Here is a 19,949-nt window from a genome sequence, read left to right on the forward strand (position 1 = left end):
AACAACATAGAACACTTACTCACAATTGTGTTAATTACATGCAATAATATAGCAGCATTTCATGAGATATAATTTTAAACCTTTTAAATGCAAAGACGTATTTTAGCAGCAATACATTTTAGCAGCACATTTTAATTTTCACAATTCCTAAACTATCTTATCTACCTATCTTAACTAGTCCTAACCATAACTCTGCTACCAGAAAATACTGATAGAGCGCGCAGGTCGCCCGACCCTTAGATTTACCAGATTTCACGCACTTGGGCCTATGACGTGATTATGACAATATTTTTGTGAGCCGGGCGAGTTTACACACCACCATCAGTAATTCTATGTGTTTTCTTTAACACTATTACCAAGGTACCTGACTTACCACAGGCACATATTTTCCTGACGGATCAGGAGCTATCAGAGGACAAGAGATAAGATAATCCTAAACACTTTATTCATCCTACAATACTTTGATAATTTTCTAATGACCACAAACACCTGAAGGGTTTTAAGGATTTTTTATATAGCAATTAAATTTCAAAGTGACATGAGTATAAGGCTGATGCAAATCAAAACATCAATAATCAAGATTACAACTATGATATAGCTATGAATGAGGGCAAGCACCATTGAGTGCGAGTGGGACTCTACTGGGTAAGGGTAACAGGGAACATGCTATTCAGTTAAGGCTTATACTAAGGTAGGTGAGTTTCAAACACATTAGTCAGTGGATTGCTAGAGTCCAACAAATGATCCAAACTAATCTTAGTCTAACTGTAACTTCAAACTTAGATTTAAACACAAGTGAATATTAGATCACGCTAATTGAGAAAACAGTTTCAATAATGTTCTATAGGTAGGGGAAAAAGGGAACAAAACTAATAAACAGTATGCATATACGACTTTGGAGATGGCAGAGAGAATATCATGGGCATAGAGGCTTTATTAGAAGAGTAGGAGGACGGAGGATAGAAAGACAGACACCCACAGGTTATATTTACCTAGGGCAGGAAATGAGGACAAACCCTGGCCATGGGTCAGCTTGGGAAAGACGAGGACAAGGACCCTCAAGGATTTAGGATACCAGTAGGTGAGCAGGTACAGCTCACGGACAATCAGGACAGGATACCCCTCAGAATTTGGGTCAGGACTGGGCTCACCAAAGGGCACGACCAACACCTGCAGCTTCGGATGCAACGCCTGCGCTACTCCCTCTCTGCACGGAATCCGCCAGTAACCCCGATTGGGTTCTGGAATCTCCCAGCAAAGTGCTTCGCCAGCACTTAAGACTATTTCCACCCCTTGGAGTTTGTGGAAATTGCGGACAGAGTGCTCCGCAGCCCTCTGTATCAATCACCTATAGAGCTCGTAGGGTCGGTGACAGGTCAGCTACTCGGACAAGTCGGACAATTTCTCTAGCTAAAACTAGACTAGTTATACCCTTTGCGGGTCCCTAGACCACCCACAAATGTTGAAAGTGACAGGGTCCCCAACTTATGATTGGTCAGGAGAGGTGGTTAGGTCATTGTCACCACCTAAAATTCTGGGTTCCCATATTTAATATTCATATTTCGTACCCACCCCTTACATTCCAGTTCCCAGGGCATAGACAGCAAGGAATACAATGGGTCACACAGTAAAGTATCAATTTTGTTTCTAGTTCAGGTTCAGCTCGGCTCCTCTCGCTGGGTCACAGTTCAGGTTCTCATGAGTATCCCAGCTTCGGCAGCCAGCTGGCAGGGTTTTGCTTCTGCGCGGTTTGAATTGTCCCTCATCACATGACAGGGGAGCAAGAGGTTTCAAAGATGGAGCAGCTCCCCACTCCCAGGCCCACAGATACGCGGTACATGAAAAGTAAGCGAAAACAAATTAGAAACACAGAAAAAATGAATACACTGTACACCATGATAAGCTACACTACACCCCTTACTTTATAATAACTATAGTGGTTAGGAGTTATGCAGAAATAGACAGATGTGCAAAGCGGCACTGGCAAGCAGAGAGCGTGTTTAAAGACAAAGCGGCCATTTTAGCAATAATGCGCATGAGTGAAATAATCCCTCCAGAACTGCGAGTGCGTCACATCACATGGGTATGACCGACGCATGCGCAGACTGGATTTCTGCGAAGCAGCGATGCTGTAGTATGTAAGCCTCATTATGATTAATAGACACATAGGCAAGCATCTCTAGGACACCCGCGTGTACTGAAAAAGTGCGATAATAATGACAAACGGGATTGGTTAATACTATTACAGGGTAACGAGGTTCTTAAATGAGAGCAAGTCGCTTTACGTGCGAATCCTTGCTCCATCACCTCCACTGCCCGACTGGCAATCCTGAAAAATACTCTTGTGGGCTCATTGTGCCCCCACACCACCCGTCGAACATGGTGATGTAAACGTCTGTCCTGTCAGTGTCCTACTGAGTCGTCTGCAAAAAGTCCTCCCTATTCCTACCCCCCGCAAGCAAAGTTAAAGTGTCCCAACGACATCTGCATCTCATGAACTGTGCCTTTGTCTCTGGCCATCCTTGTCTCAAGCAGCCCCAGCACCTGCTGTCATTTAACCATTCGCCACCGAGCCTCTCTCAAGTGGGCATCCAGCTCCACGCCCCAAAAAAGAAAAGCGACGTACTGGGCCCCATCATTGTATCCCGCGCCAAAGCGTTCCAAGTTCCCTTATGATCTCTTTGAAGCTGTCCAGTGCTGCCTGGCACTCCGTGGAGTCTGAGGTGCCGACAAGGAAAAAAGTCATCCAGATAGGCATTGCCAACTGGGGACCCCTGGAGGTACGTACTGAAACCTTTGAATGCGCCAAACATAGAGCAGCCCATTGGTAATGCTTTGCCCACATACTATTCCATTGAAATGGATGCACAAGAAGTCCCAAACCTCTGGGTGGACTAACAGCACTCAGAAAGCTGACAATGTGACATTATGCTCTTTCCGCTGTTGCGCCCATTGTCACTTACCAGTGACATGGCCACGTCAACCGACTTATAATCATTCCGCTGTTGCGCCCATGGTCACTTACCAGTGACATGGCCACGTCAACTGATTATTAAGACACAGTATCCTCCATGTCGTCCATAAAATCATGAACCGTATTTCCGTCCGGCCATAAAATGCTGAATTAACATGAATTCTCCTTGGTCTGTCGCATGAACCGCCAACTATAGAGACCACCAAATTATCCCACCGCCCCCTGTAAGTGGGACCACCTTGCGAGCTTCACACACTCCTTTATCCCATTTGCCTTGCACCACTTCCGGGTGCTCCCTTGCTGATTGTACATTGTCCTTCGCTCACCTACCCCTGGGGCCCTTGAAACCTAAACAAAAACTGTCTGTAAACCTGTCCCATCGCGTATTCGCAGCCTTCTCGTTGCTCTAACCTAGCAGGCTGCCACTAATCTGTCCCCCTAACTGGCGTACCAGCCCTTTGGCCAAGCCCCTCTAGCCCCAACCCCCCTGAAAGGCTGCTGCTGCTGTCCCTCCCTTGGTGCCCCTGCTGACACACGACTGCAGCCCCCAAAGCAAATAACCAAGGCGTGTCTGCCTCTACATTTCGAGCAGTCGTGCCAGAATCTACAAAATTCCCTGGAGCATGCTCCCTTATTAAAATCCCAGCAGGCCCCTCCAGAGCCCATCTGCCCCCGGCCTGTACCACCCACCCCACCCCAGCTGGGCTGCCCCTGAAAGGGGCGGTAAACGAGCGGTAGCCCGCTGGCTGTAGAAATCTTCTTCCGTGCCCTAGAGGACCCCACCGTGTGCTGCCACAGATCCGTATCTAACTACCCCCATTTAGCTTTTGTGTCCCATGCCATACAAGCCCTAAACACCTCATCGTACTGGGCCCAAGCGTATCCCTCCCAGTGATTTGTGCCTTCCTAATGACATCCATATACTTAAAGAGGGCCACACACCGCTCCGGGTATTTTTCGCAATACACACTGGCATATATGAGAAAAGCTGCTGTCCAGTTTTCAACAGTGAGGGACACCCTGGGCCGCTTTGCCAACTCATATTCCTCCTACTTTGACCCTTTCTTTGCATGCACCTCCCTGTGCAGTAACCTGAGCATTTCCACATACTCCCCTTTCCATATGGCTCCTTCATGGCCAACATCAAATGGCTTTGTGGCTTCGTGACCCCATATATGGCAAAGTCTTGATTTTCAATTCCTTGCTCTCTAGTTTCACGTCCGACTCTACCGTCCCTGATGCCCTTGCGATGCCCTCCACTTTTGACTTAGGATCGTCCCCCACACTTACCGGCATCTTGCCTGTGTCGTCCATGCCCACACCCACATCCGACACATATCCAACACATATCTACCTCTCCCCACCCCTTCCCCCTTCAATCCCCACTGACACCATCACAGGTTTCACCCTTCCGTCCCTTGTTTCACTTTGGTCCAAGGAGGGTGCCCGTCTTGCTGCAGTCCGCCTTGCCACAGGAACTGTTGCGTCCTCTAAGCCAGCTGTCCAAGCTGCGGGCTCCGTCAGGCGTCGGGACCTCTGCAATGTACTAGAACAGACGTTATTCGCCCCCGCACCGCTCTCCTCGCTTTTCCCTCAATTCACACTCCTCCAGACCATCCTCCTCATTGCCCAAATCAAAGGACTCCAACTGCCCTCAACTCCTGTCTAGCAGAGGCGCCGACTGCACCCTCCTTTGGCCCACAACAGTATCACCATATGTGTACCTGCGTGCACGATGTCCTGTGTCCTGTTGAGGTCCAATAAGACCATCCTGGGCCTACTTGCACAGCTTGTGCCGGTTGGCCCCCACATCTGCTTCCCCCCTCCCCGAGTACCTCAACTGGGCCTTTACCCTGTGCCACTTTTTCACCCCCCCTTCTCCATGCAAAGCTGCCTTGGTTTACGGCCTGGGAACCATGCAGCCCGCTCCTCCGGTGGACCCCGCCCCCATGTCCTCCCGCCGGAGCCTCCAAGGAGACTAGAGGCTCCGGTGCATCCGTCACAAGCGGGCCGCTCTCCTGGTGTATGAGCGGCCCCAAACCTTCTCCGCACCCACCGGGGAGGGGCGAGACGTGCTCCGCCGGTGAGCCCCACCCACAGACTGTCCCACCGCAGCCTCAACACACTAGAGGCTGTGGCTCCTTGACAACACCCTGGACTGCACCCACACTATTCTTGCGGCCCGGGTCACTCGCCTGTCCACGCTTCGCCTTCTTGGGGAATGAGCAGGCAGCGACGGCAGCTGCCATCCCAGCGGACGCGCGCCTCGCCGGGCGCTAGTTTCCGCCCAAGCAGCTCAAGCTGCCCGGCCTCACGGAGCAGCCGTACCGCCTCCACAACTCTGTGATCCTCCCTCGCCATCATGGTCAACGAACGCCTGATAATAATAATCCTAACCACTCTGACTAAATCCCACCCAAAAATCTAATTCCTCACAAAAAGGCTAAATACTACTGAAAAGCTAAATTCTACTACACTTCCAGCCACCAGGCCATCAACACCGAAAATGGTGTCTTGGAGAGGGAGAACCAGCCCCTCATAGCCATTGGGCTATCAAATGAGTTGGGCTACATTAGGGCTATTCCCTACGTAGCCCAAACAACTTTACAAAAATGGCCGCTGGTAGCCCGCCCCTCCACCTCCCAAACTGCCCGGGGCAGACCTCCTGGGGCTTGGCTGCCCCCCAAACCCCCTTCCTGAAATTAGACATCTGATTACATCTGATTAGTTAAAGAGAGAGAGAGTGAAGGTAACACTCTGAGGTTAGGAAGGGCACCTTATTAGTATGAAGAAAATATTTAGCATTCATTTAATCATTTAAAATGTTTAACAAGCATTAGCAAAGCCAATTGATCTGGCATTGGCTGCCAGGATCTTCAGCCTTTTGACTTTGACATTTCTTGTTTTACTGAGTCATGGGTTTTTCAAATCTCTATTGCTGGTTAAGCTGCAGAGCCATCATCAATCTAAAAAAATTACCTACAGGCACTAATATTTTTGTTTCTCAAAAAAGCACACATAACCATAGTAGTCCCAGGCACTGGAGAAATCTACTTTGTGTGTGGATGTGCTCCCTTTGAAAGTGCGCTGGGGATGCTCAGACGTGGGTCCCAGGCACTCCACACCACTGGAGTCAAGCTAGCCGGGCTGATGAGAGGTGTTACCTCGAAACCGGTCGGGTCCTCGGATGCTTGATTCCGTTCTGGGAAGGACATGGCTTTTGTAGTTCGGACTGAACTGTTCCCATGGGGCACAGGGTCAGAGCTGATTTGCATACCGCCCTTGTCTAACCCAGGGTGGTGTGGAGTGCAAAAAAACGATGGATTTGGGCCCAGATCTTTGGACTGGGGTGAATGTGTGACATTGATCCACATTCTGTCCATCACCTGTTTTGTTTGCAATTGCCGCCATAAGTGCGCTGGGGATGCTCAGACGTGGGTCCCAGGCACTCCACACCACTGGAGCCAAGCTAGCCGGGCTAATGAGAGGTGTTACCTCGAAACCGGTCCGGTCCTCGGATGCTTGATTCCGTTCTGGGAAGGACATGGCTTTTGTAGTTCGGACTGGACTGTTCCCATGGGGCACAGGGTCAGAGCTGATTTGCATACCGCCATTGTCTAACCCAGGGTGGTGTGGAGTGCAAAAAAACGATGGATTTGGGCCCAGATCTTTGGACTGGGGTGAATGTGTGACATTGATCCACATTCTGTCCATCACCTGTTTTGTTTGCATTTGCCACCATAAGTGCGCTGGGGATGCTCAGACGTGGGTCCCAGGCACTCCACACCACTGGAGCCAAGCTAGCCGGGCTGATGAGAGGTGTTACCTCGAAACCGGTCCGGTCCTCGGATGCTTGATTCTGTTCTGGGAAGGACATGGCTTTTGTAGTTCGGGCTGGACTGTTCCCATGGGGCACAGGGTCAGAGCTGATTTGCATACCGCCATTGTCTAACCCAGGGTGGTGTGGAGTGCAAAAAAACGATGGATTTGGGCCCAGATCTTTGGACTGGGGTGAATGTGTGACATTGATCCACATTCTGTCCATCACCTGTTTTGTTTGCAATTGCCGCCATAAGTGCGCTGGGGATGCTCAGACGTGGGTCCCAGGCACTCCACACCACTGGAGCCAAGCTAGCCGGGCTGATGAGAGGTGTTACCTCGAAACCGGTCCGGTTCTCGGATGCTTGATTCCGTTCTGGGAAGGACATGGCTTTTGTAGTTCGGACTGGACTGTTCCCATGGGGCACAGGGTCAGAGCTGATTTGCATACCGCCATTGTCTAACCCAGGGTGGTGTGGAGTGCAAAAAAACGATGGATTTGGGCCCAGATCTTTGGACTGGGGTGAATGTGTGACATTGATCCACATTCTGTCCATCACCTGTTTTGTTTGCATTTGCCACCATAAGTGCGCTGGGGATGCTCAGACGTGGGTCCCAGGCACTCCACACCACTGGAGCCAAGCTAGCCGGGCTGATGAGAGGTGTTACCTCGAAACCGGTCCGGTCCTCGGATGCTTGATTCCGTTCTGGGAAGGACATGGCTTTTGTAGTTCGGGCTGGACTGTTCCCATGGGGCACAGGGTCAGAGCTGATTTGCATACCGCCATTGTCTAACCCAGGGTGGTGTGGAGTGCAAAAAAATGATGGATTTGGGCCCAGATCTTTGGACTGGGGTGAATGTGTGACATTGATCCACATTCTGTCCATCACCTGTTTTGTTTGCAATTGCCGCCATAAGTGCGCTGGGGATGCTCAGACGTGGGTCCCAGGCACTCCACACCACTGGAGCCAAGCTAGCCGGGCTGATGAGAGGTGTTACCTCGAAACCGGTCCGGTCCTCGGATGCTTGATTCCGTTCTGGGAAGGACGTGGCTTTTGTAGTTCGGACTGGACTGTTCCCATGGGGCACAGGGTCAGAGCTGATTTGCATACCGGCATTGTGTAACCCAGGGTGGTGTGGAGTGCAAAAAAACGATGGATTTGGGCCCAGATCTTTGGACTGGGGTGAATGTGTGACATTGATCCACATTCTGTCCATCACCTGTTTTGTTTGCAATTGCCGCCATAAGTGCGCTGGGGATGCTCAGATGTGGGTCCCAGGCACTCCACACCACTGGAGCCAAGCTAGCCGGGCTGATGAGAGGTGTTACCTTGAAACCGGTCCGGTCCTCGGATGCTTGATTCCGTTCTGGGAAGGACATGGCTTTTGTAGTTCGGACTGGACTGTTCCCATGGGGCACAGGGTCAGAGCTGATTTGCATACCGCCCTTGTCTAACCCAGGGTGGTGTGGAGTGCAAAAAAACGATGGATTTGGGCCCAGATCTTTGGACTGGGGTGAATGTGTGACATTGATCCACATTCTGTCCATCACCTGTTTTGTTTGCCTTTGAAAGTGCAGCATGCCCTAACTCACAGTGAATTCAGCGAATGGGTGAAGTAGGCTGACCCGCTGCTCCATTAAGCATGCTGGTGTGGATAATGACACAAAAGACTGATGCTTTATGCTGACTGAAAACGGATATAAGTAACTATGTTACACACATAATATCAGTAAAATCATAACGTCTTGGCTAACATCATGCCTAAAAAAGCCAATTGTTCTGGCATTGGCTGCCAGCCCTTTGCTTTGATGGTGCTTGTTTTATCATGTTTTTAAAAATCGTTATTACAAATAGACAGAGTGGAAAAGATAGATAAATACAGCGGCTTGCTAAGATAGATAGATAGATAGATAGATAGATAGATAGATAGATAGATAGATAGATAGATAGATAGATAGATAGATAGAGTTGCAAATGTAGATAGACTTGCAAAGATGGATAGACAGACAGACAGCACTATAGACGCATCGGCAAACAGGAAATGAATTAATTCAATTAGATATATAGTAGTTACATGTCTATAGAAGCACAACATACAAGCTCACTGAGAACAAACTGGAAAGCCATACATGCTGAACATACAGACTAAATTGGCTTACAAGTATAATGGTAGTCCTTAATTAAAATGTATACCCGAATGACATACAGGAATGCAGTTATAAACTCACTTCATAGTGTGCACACTTAAAAGAGGCTAACTTTATCAAGAATAGTTATAAATATGCACAATCTGTTCTGCTGTGAAATGTCAGCAGCCGGAAAAATAAAGGCCACTCTAAAAGGAAGTTACAACTGCATTAGCAGAGGGTAGGAACTGGCAAAGCTCACATCACGAAGAGGTGGTAAAAGGAGTCCTGCTATCATGTCAGGCTCAAAACACAAAGGCTACACTAAATTAACAATAAAGTAAAAACACGGCACTGAAGGGAACTGCCTTATGTGTAGATGTGCTCCTTGTAAAAAAAATGAAATGCAGTCATTCAAAGTGAAGTCTGCCAGTGACGGAATCAGGCTGACCAATTGGCACATGCCTTGTTCTGTAATGAGCAGTACCATAATGTAAATCACACAATAACAGACCAATTGATGAAGAGAGCTGCTGTAAGCCCATTTAACTAAATATATTATAGATATAACTTTTGAAAAACCAAAAAGTATTGCCTAATGCCAGACCTAAATATGTAATAGTAACATTTGTAAATGAAGATGTGTGTGTACTGAAATGAGATTACAGTTGGGATCAAATGGCAATTGTTGAGGAATGATTGTTTGTCATGAACACTAAATGAGTGGTACCTATTCGGGTGCATATAACATTTACTATTCCAGATTTGGTTGTAACATCATGGTTGTGCAATAGTGGCGTCTCAGTGTGGTATATGTGGATGGTGTAATAATCCATCATTCATCGTTTACTCAAAACTGTCTAGCAGTTGAGGTGAAATGTGGGGATACTAGCTGACCACACACTGATAAACACTGACCTCTGTTCTGTGACCTTTCCGGGAACCCGGATGGGGCCATAGTTGATGATGGGTAAGGTATACAAGATTGTCTTGTCACAAGGCAATGTTTGGCAACAGACATCAGGCTACAATAATCTTGTACAATCCTTCTGGGGAGTACTGGAGAAACTCCCTTATGATTAGTGGTGTCTTTTTTGGAAATTGTGTTCTGTGTGTTGGGGTGGCAGAAATGCTACGTGGGTGTAACCAATGGCACCTCATATATGAGCTAAGAAGACAATGGTAATCATCTTGCCACCTATTGCCTTTTCATATGTGACTGTGTCATAGCAATATACTGGTGTACTAACCTGGTAATGCATCTCAGTACCTGACGCAAACAGCTTGATTGTTTTGCATGTGAGATAACCACAGTATTCCAGTGACCCTGTCAAATGTTCGAGTGGACAAGAACTGAATTGCATCCCTTATTTTTAGATATGCAGGGATGGCCTGTGATCTGGGTGAAGGTGAATTGAGCTTTTGCTCTCATTCTAAAACCATGTCAAAGACCACATATCTGGATAGATGTAATAAGTACCAACTACTGCTTCCCTGGACATTCCAAAGATGTCAACACTCTTCCTGCATATCCTCTCTCTCTTCCTCCAGGAGGTGTCCATTAGAGAAGGGACAAGCAACAAAAACATTCAGCAACACAATGAAAACATTACCTTGGCTGTAGCCTGCTTTCGCATGTGTACATTCAGAATCACTCCGCTGTAAGGCCTTAGCACTAGGGCGCACAAGTTAATTATCCTAAACACTTTGTAAACTTTCAACTTGAGAACAGGCGCTACAACCCTGGTGGTCCACCACCCTCGGGCCACCTTGCAATGAAATAAATAATTACACTCAAGAAGAACCCCAACAATCTCTGAAAACAAATGTGGCCAATATTTGGAATCTTATCAATAACCAGTCCATAGGCAGAAAATTGTTATTCCAAAATAAATGTTCGTCTTCTTTGATTCAACAAAAGTATAGTTCTTTTCAACAAGTTCTTGTTCAACAAGTCCCTTTCTTCTTTTACTTTAAAGGTCACAGTTCATTTCCACATATATTTTAGACCCACACATTCACAAATTCAAATCAGCTGACGTGTTTTGTCCTATGCGAACATCATCAGGGCTGAAATAAATAATAAGACAAAACATATCAACCAATTGCCGTCTTCTTGCTAGATTGACAAAGGTTAAAGAAAAACGATCCACAACAATTTATGTATTGAACATTTAGGATCCCCCTTTAAAGGTTCAATATTTCTTGAAAATTACCACATTCTCATTCTACCTGCTTATATCCATTCTAGAAAGAGGTGAACCAACCCTTTATCATGAAGACAGAGGACAAAAGTATAGACTTTTTTTTATCCCTTTCAATATCCGTGTTCACATACCTCCGGATATCTAATATTGTGTTCTTAATTCACTGTAACATTACTTTCATTATTCCTATGAGGCCAATAGGTTCATTCTAAGTTTGGTGTACAGACATCTGTAGACCTAAAACAATAAAATATCAATCATATAATTGCCCAAGTTGTCTGACCAATGTAGCCTACTGATCAACATTTTAAACAAAATGAAGCTCACCTTCATTTTTATGTTCTCTACTTTAGAAATTAAAAATTGTAGAGCCGAATACCTTGTGATAATAATCTCTATGTGACAAGATTCTGCAAGAAATAATAATGAAGGAAGGCGTGTCAATAAAGATTATTTTGGCCTTATTGCCTTTTCGAACACCAAAGTAACAAGGAGCATAAGAAGCAATAATCAGTGTCTTTATGGCTTCTAATCACAATAATGCTCCTAGGGATTACATCCAATCAATTTCCAAATCAAGGAGGTGTCGAAATTGGTGATAACTGTCGACGCGTTTCGGCCTGTCAAGCAGTTTCAGGCCTCATCAGGACAATGGGCAACAAAAATCATAATAGTAAACCAAAGCATAGAAATCAGCGCCGGACTAGGACCCTCCTAGTCCGGCACCGATTTCCAGGAAGCTGGTTTGAGCGCCGAGTAGTAGAAGAATCGGGCACTGGTTCGAACACTTGAGTTGGTCGTAATCTTCCGGTGTAAGCAGTGAGACTTTGAAGAATCATGCAAGCGTGTAGCAAGGCGTTTGGATTACCAGTTTGGTGAGACATATGAGATTCGGGGAAGCACAGGATGTGCCTATTAAAGGAATTTCTTCCTTGTTTTCCTGGAGCAATTTATTTTCGGTACAAAGACGGTAACTCCTGGTCACCCTAGCTGAAATCGGCTTGGAAGATTTGTGAAACTATGCTTTGGTTTACTGTTATGATTTTTGTTGCCCATTGTCCTGATGAGGCCTGAAACTGCTTGACAGGCCGAAACGCTTCGGCAGTTATCACCAATTTCGACACCGCTTTGATTTGGAAATTGATTGGATTTAATCCCTAGGAGCATTATTGTGATTAGAAGCCATAAAGACACTGATTATTGCTTCTTACGCTCCCTGTTACTTTGGTGTTTGAAAAGGAAATAAGGCCAAGAAAAGACATTGCCAGTATTTTCCTTGTATATTATTTATTGGGCTTCATACACAACCCATGGACTAAGGGTTAACAAGAAGATATTTTGTTTCTTGGATCTTGAAAAGTGCTTCCACACAAGATTAAATATTGTGTGATGAGTTTATTTGTATTTATGATGTAAAAATGAAAAAAGACTTCTAAAAGAAAGTTACAAATCGTAACTTTTGTCTGTGTGTTCCTTCTTTTCAGTTGGTGTTAATAGCTACTAGATGAACGTTATAATATGTTGATAGATTGATACAGTACAATTTATAATGTGATGAGATAGATAATTAGTAGTATCTGTCCCCGCAAATAACCTTTCCCTAAAAAATACCGTTGGCATCCTCTTGTCTTTAGTTAGTTTAATTGCTTTAAAGACGCACTGAACGTGTGTGAGAGTTTTGCCATCTCAGAAGGAAATAATGATCGAGTGGATAAGTGTAAACGAACTATTTTGCAGCAAATTGCAGGAAAGAATAAAGAACACAATGATGTTACAGATTGCCAGTGAAGCTAAAATAGTGAGGAGACTAACCCACTTGGTAGAAACTATAAGTAAGTTTATTTTTAGGAAAACCCTCACAACAAATAAGTGTTTTGCAGTTATAATGTAATATTACTTTAATTAAGTTATAATCAGTCACCTGTGCCAAAATAATAACACTAAACACCAAAAGCATCTTCAATTTTAGTGGTAAATATAGTCAATTCAATTGCACCATTTGTTCTACAGATGTGACACATTTGGATAGAATAGAAAGCACCTGATAACTGTTTCATTGGGGTATATCCTCGAAGAGAGGTGTACATTTTTTTTCTAACCTCCAATTGAATATTTTCTGTAGTTCTGAGGAACAAATTCACAGCCATTAAGAACTCGTGGGCAGAGGCTCGCGTTTTAATGAACTGATTGGTCAGTTTTACTTTAAGGTACCATAAATTACAGACCTTCAGTCACACATTCTGTAGATGATATTTCAGTCTAAGTTGCTCAAAAACGTTTGAGCTTTCTCTCTATTTATTTTGCTCGTCGAGTCTTTGAAATTCTTTTACATTTATTATCTATCGAGGCAATCATAAGGTGATGCAAGGTGATGTTAGGGTGCCTGCGAGAGAGGATGCCAAATTTGTAATTAATGCCTGAAAAATTGCCTTTTTTTAATTTAATGGGGCATACACTAACATCACTACAAAATTATTACTGCAGAGCTGAAAGTATTTGCATCCACTCACTATCCCGAACTAAAGCAAGTGGCCTCAATGATTGGTGAAGATCTCAAAAGATGTACACATGGTTTATAGAGCAATGTCTAAAGTCACACTTGATATTGTGATGTTATGTGGGTAATGTTTTGGAACTGTTGAACCCTAAATGCAGATACTCTTTAATAACAAGAGTCAGACGTACCCATTCTACTCACGCCTTCTTTCTGGGCTGAACATTCTCAACAAAGATCGACAGGTCTCGCAGTCTTACTAACACTCATGTGGAGTGGATTTGGAATAGTTTATACTTTCAGAGTGGGTCTTTGTTCCAGCACCCAGATTCACCAGGATTTGGAAGAAAGGACCACATTTTTCTGTTGGGGAAATCTGGCAGGTAAAATCTCATTGGAGAGGACTGAGCTACAGACCAGATCCGAGCCAAAGGCAAGGAGCGGGCAGAACGTGGACCGCTCCCTCCTGTCAGACAATCTTCTGCTCTTCCCTGTCTCTATATTACCCTCCCTCTCATCATGCCTTACACTGGTCCCGGGGCACATTAAACACTTGTTCAGAAGGGGTAGTAAATGTGTGAATTAACCCCCACATAATGTGAGAACCATGTGGATTTATTTTCAGAAAATTGGATATGCACAGTTATTGACTCCTCAATGTTGTTTAACTTGTAGTTGGATGTATCCTTTATTGGAGACATATGTAAGCTACCATGAGCTCCACTCCTTCCGTGAAGGGTTAAAGGAAGTCTTAGACTTCCCTTGGTCAGAAAGCATACCCTGAATAAAGTATGTAGGAGAGACACTGGGTATGATGGGATGTCGTATCCGCAGGTAGCTGCCTCAACTAACAATTTTTAAAGAGAAACTAGAGGCAGTATAAAATGTCCCACTTGCAGGCTCATCCTACATTTGTAACACTGTCTGATTCTTTTCTTTCGATGAAGGACGGGTTTAACATGAAATAGTTTCTTGATGAGATTGAAGCACATCAGCACAGAATTTATATCTTCAATTTCATTTCAGTACACTAAGGCTTGCCTCCTTTACCGCCAAATATGTGAAAACTCACAAGACAGCCAGGCTGGTATGCTCTTCCTGGGGGTATAACAATCAGACGAGCATGTTTTGTTCTCTCCAGCCTACTGGAAAATAAGGAGAAAATTGTTAGCCCATGTTTGTCAGAATCTAGGAGTCAGGAAATTAGCAAAGGCCTTTTGTATTTTAAAATCAGATTCAGCCAAAGCCTGTTTTTTGCTGTATCAAAATATTTGTTAATTGTGTGGAGGATTAAGCAAAAGATGAGCCAACATCCAATGCCCTGACATTTACAAGGCTCTGTGCCCTCCCTGATTGTACAACTAAGTACACAGATTGCCAGCCACACACTTACTTAAATCCTCTATTTTTGAGGGAACAAACCATAAGAGACTTCCTGGTTCGTACGGGTATATCACTCAAACCCTTTTATTGTTTATTTGTTTTTTGTCTTTTTTTAAGTATTGATGTATGAAAGGGACACCTTATCGTTTTGTACACCTTATATACAATTATTTACAATTCGTGATTATTTACAACACAAACACATACACATAACTAGTTGTATTATACAAAGTGAATTGCTCTGATATATATACACTCAAATATTCATACTACGAAGAAAAAATCATCCGTATTTCCATAAAGACCAGAGTCAAAAGTATAAACTTGATGACAATCATAAATCAATGAACTACAGTTGAATGTAGGCAGTTCAAAAAATGGAAAAATAGACTTCAAATTAATTCATTCAGTCCATTCAACCAATAAATGGCTAATCTTTTTACGCCAACGCGTTTCGAATCCGGTATGTCAACTCTACGGATTCTCATCAGGGCTCTGTCTTAATACGGGATATCTGCAAGTGTATAAAATAAAACTTGTTTTAGCTACATTTCTGACAGTTGTTTAGCTTCCAACTACATTTAACTCGGATTCCTCATATTACCTGTTGAACCAGCAGCCGCCGGTCAAGGGTAGGGTATTAGTCTGACTGAGTTTCTTTTCTTTTCGGGATCTAAAAACAAACGCAGGTATCATGACCTGTTCTTGCTCACTTTCTAAGACCAGAATGGGGCACATATGTTATCAACATACCTTACTGGATCATGCTCGTGATCCTACGTTTCCACCAAATGGGAGTTAATTTTCAGTCTTGTATTACAGCCTGAAAATAATGAGAATAACGTTTTATGCGCTTTTTATGCACAGACGGAGAGAGTATGGCACTCGTTGCTCAACTCGGCATACCTGCTCTGAGGGATTCCTCGCTTGGGCTGTTCGTGTTCTAATCGGTTGCAGCGGTAAACGCTTTCTAACCATGTAGGCACCGCTTTCCTCAGTCCTTATTATTTGCGCTCGCTTTCCCTAGAGGAAATAACAACGTTTTATTAGGTTTCTGGGGCTACTGCAATATTGGTGGCAAATCAAACCCATGTTAGCTCTAGACTAACTTGAACAAGCTGTGACTCGGCATCTAGCTCTCATTCACTTAGTTTGGCAGCCATGTTGTAACATGGTTTTGGACCTACTTATAGCTACTTGCTTGGCGGCCATCTTAGAGTGGGGTCGCTAGAGAAAGCTCTCATTCACTTAGTTTGGCAGCCATGTTGTAACATGGTTTTGGACCTACTTACAGCTACTTGCTTGGCGGCCATCTTAGAGTGGGGTCGCTAGAGAAGGCTATCATTTGGATGTGAAAAAAGGCGAATTTAAACCACCTATGAAAACATACGTGCAATTACCATCGACCCTTTCTTTTGGAGGCACTATACTAGATAAAGCTCACACTCTAGATATTTCAGAAAGCGAGTTGAGCCTGCTGAGTGCGCTATTAAACTTAAGTATAAGGTAGGCCTCTTTTTTTAGTAGAAGTTTATCATGGTCAATGGGTCTAGACTGTTGCAGAACATATAGAATTGACCACTTTAAGTCATTCTCAGTGTGTTTATTTTCAATGCAATGCTCCACCATAGTTGCTGTAAACACTTTATTCTTGATTCTAGACTTATGTTGCGTTATGCGCATATTCACTTGTTGTGTTGTCTTGCCTATGTAAATCTTATTACATGGGCAGATGACTACATACACAACATTTCGTGTTTTACAGTTTGAGAAACTTAAGTGTTTCCACTTAATATTCCCATATAACCCATATTGCAGTCACATTAAGCAATGGCTACGATATATCGACGACGTGTGGCTCCTGTGGCAGGGGAGCCACACGGAGTTGATGATATTTCATGGATGGCTTAATTCCAAACATCCAGACATTAAATTTTCTATTGAGATCAGTGACACAAGAATGACGTTCCTGGATGTGGAAATCACATGTCCAAACGGGAAGTTGGTCTCCTCTTTGTACAAGAAGCAGACTGATAAAAACACAATACTGCACCGCCAAAGTGACCACCCCAGGAACTTGAAGGCTAACTTGCCCTATGGCCAACTGCTCCGTATCAGGAGAAACTGCACGGAGTTGTCAGAGTATGAAAGACACGCTGACACATTCTGTCATGAAATGGAAAGCCGTGGTTATCCGAAAAAACTGTTAAAAAACTCATTCAAGCGGGCACGATGTACACCACACGAATGTTTGCTACAAACAAAATCAAAGGCTCAACTAGACCGGATGGTCTGTGTCACCACATTTGGGCCTGACACAAACAAATTCAGACAAACCGTGTTAAAAAATTAGCACTTACTAGAAAACCTGGACTGTCCATTTCCCCGTCCTCTTTTCGCGTATCGTAAGAACAGGAGCATCGGACAACATCTTGTCCGAGCCGAGATAGCATTACCCAAACCTAAGAGTGACCTATTGTCTCAATGGGGAATGAAACCCATTGAGGGACATCATAAATGTGGGACATGCGTGGCCTGTGGGACTACTGTGGAGGGGAAGGAATTCCAACATGGGAATATTAAGTGGAAACACTTAAGTTTCTCAAATTGTAAAACACGAAATGTTGTGTATGTAGTCATCTGCCCATGTAATAATATTTACATAGGCAAGACAACACAACAAGTGAATATGCGCATAACGCAACATAAGTCTAGAATCAAGAATAAAGTGCTTACAGCACCTATGGTGGAGCATTGCATTGAAAATAAACACACTGAGAATGACTTAAAGTGGTCAATTCTATATGTTCTGCAACAGTCTAGACCCATTGACTATGATAAACTTCTACTAAAAAAAGAGGCCTACCTTATACTTAAGTTTAATAGCGCACTCAGCGGGCTCAACTCGCTTTCTGAAATATCTAGAGTGTGAGCTTTATCTAGTATAGTGCCTCCAAAAGAAAGGGTCGATGGTAATTGCGCGTATGTTTTCATATGTGGTTTAAATTCACCTTTTTTCACATCTAAATGATAGCCTTCTCTAGCGACCCCACTCTAAGATGGTCGCCAAGCAAGTAGCTATAAGTAGGTCCAAAACCATGTTACAACATGGCTGCCAAACTAAGTGAATGAGAGCTTTCTCTAGCGACCCCACTCTAAGATGGCCGCCAAGCAGGTAGCTATAAGTAGGTCCAAAACCATGTTACAACATGGCTGCCAAACTAAGTGAATGAGAGCTAGATGCCGAGTCACAGCTTGTTCAAGTCAGTCTAGAGCTAACATGGGTTTGATTTGCCACCAATATTGTAGTAGCCCCAGAAACCTAATAAAACGCTGTTATTTCCTCTAGGGAAAGCGAGCGCAAATAATAAGGACTGAGGAAAGCGGTGCCTACATGGTTAGAAAGCGTTTACCGCTGCAACCGATTAGAACACGAACAGCCCAAGCGAGGAATCCCTCAGAGCAGGTATGCCGAGTAGAGCAACGAGTGCCATACTCTCTCCGTCTGTGCATAAAAAGCGCGTAAAACGTTATTCTCATTATTTTCAGGCTGTAATACAAGACTGAAAATTAACTCCCATTTGGTGGAAACGTAGGATCACGAGCATGATCCAGTAAGGTATGTTGATAACATATGTGCCCCATTCTGGTCTTAGAAAGTGAGCAAGAACAGGTCATGATACCTGCGTTTGTTTTTAGATCCCGAAAAGAAAAGAAACTCAGTCAGAACTAATACCCTACCCTTGACCGGCGGCTGCTGGTTCAACAGGTAATATGAGGAATCCGAGTTAAATGTAGTTGGAAGCTAAACAACTGTCAGAAATGTAGCTAAAACAAGTTTTATTTTATACACTTGCAGATATCCCGTATTAAGACAGAGCCCTGATGAGAATCCGTAGAGTTGACATACCGGATTCGAAACGCGTTGGCGTAAAAAGATTAGCCATTTATTGGTTGAATGGACTGAATGAATTAATTTGAAGTCTATTTTTCCTTTTTTGAACTGCCTACATTCAACTGTAGTTCATTGATTTATGATTGTCATCAAGTTTATACTTTTGACTCTGGTCTTTATGGAAATACGGATGATTTTTTCTTCGTAGTATGAATATTTGAGTGTATATATATCAGAGCAATTCACTTTGTATAATACAACTAGTTATGTGTATGTGTTTGTGTTGTAAATAATCGCGAATTGTAAATAATTGTATATAAGGTGTACAAAACGATAAGGTGTCCCTTTCATACATCAATACTTAAAAAAAGACAAAAAACAAATAAACAATAAAAGGGTTGGAGTGATATACCCGTACGAACCAGGAAGTCTCTTATGGTTTGTTCCCTCAAAAATAGAGGATTTAAGTAAGTGTGCGGCTGGCAATCTGTGTACTTAGTTATATTAATGGTCCAGCTAGCCCCACGTCCCAGGACCTGACTCCCCCATTCTCCCTGATTGTACAGCACTTTAAATACTAGAGGAGGCCAGAGTGCACTGAACACACAGTTATCAGTCAAGATGTAAAATAATGTTGGCCTGTTTTAAGACTTCCTTCATAACTCTATGCAGCTAACTGAAGACACCTTCACTCCCAATAATTTTATGAAATGGTGTACTTTAACTGTGTTTTATGACAAACTGCCAGAAAAATGATTAGGCCTTTTAAACTGTCTATCTCAAGTGTTATATGCTGGCCTAGGGCTAATATAATGTGTTACCTGCCGTGTATCCGCGAATGGCACAATGGACTTTTCTAGTCCACATCACAGGAAATTTTGCTTAGATTTGACAGGGTTGCCACAACAGGTACATGCCAAACACCAAAGGTCGAATACTTGTAAATTCTTTTTATTCGCTTGATAGTTCCGATTTTACTTCAAACAGCATCGATTGCCTCTATTTACGTTTTAATATTTGTATCTGTACTTTTGTGGTTCAACGAACC

The 19,949-nt window shown here is 43.9% G+C and overlaps 1 protein-coding gene across 1 annotated transcript in view; it reads left to right on the plus strand.

The window, feature by feature from the left end:
- LOC147683514 (alpha-1,4-N-acetylglucosaminyltransferase-like) overlaps positions 1-19,949 on the plus strand; it is a 277,993-nt gene that overhangs the window by 92,832 nt on the left and 165,212 nt on the right. The window lies entirely within an intron of this gene.

Source organism: Lissotriton vulgaris, chromosome 11 (genome assembly GCF_964263255.1).
Source record: "Lissotriton vulgaris chromosome 11, aLisVul1.2, whole genome shotgun sequence".
NCBI classification, from domain to species: domain Eukaryota; kingdom Metazoa; phylum Chordata; class Amphibia; order Caudata; family Salamandridae; genus Lissotriton; species Lissotriton vulgaris.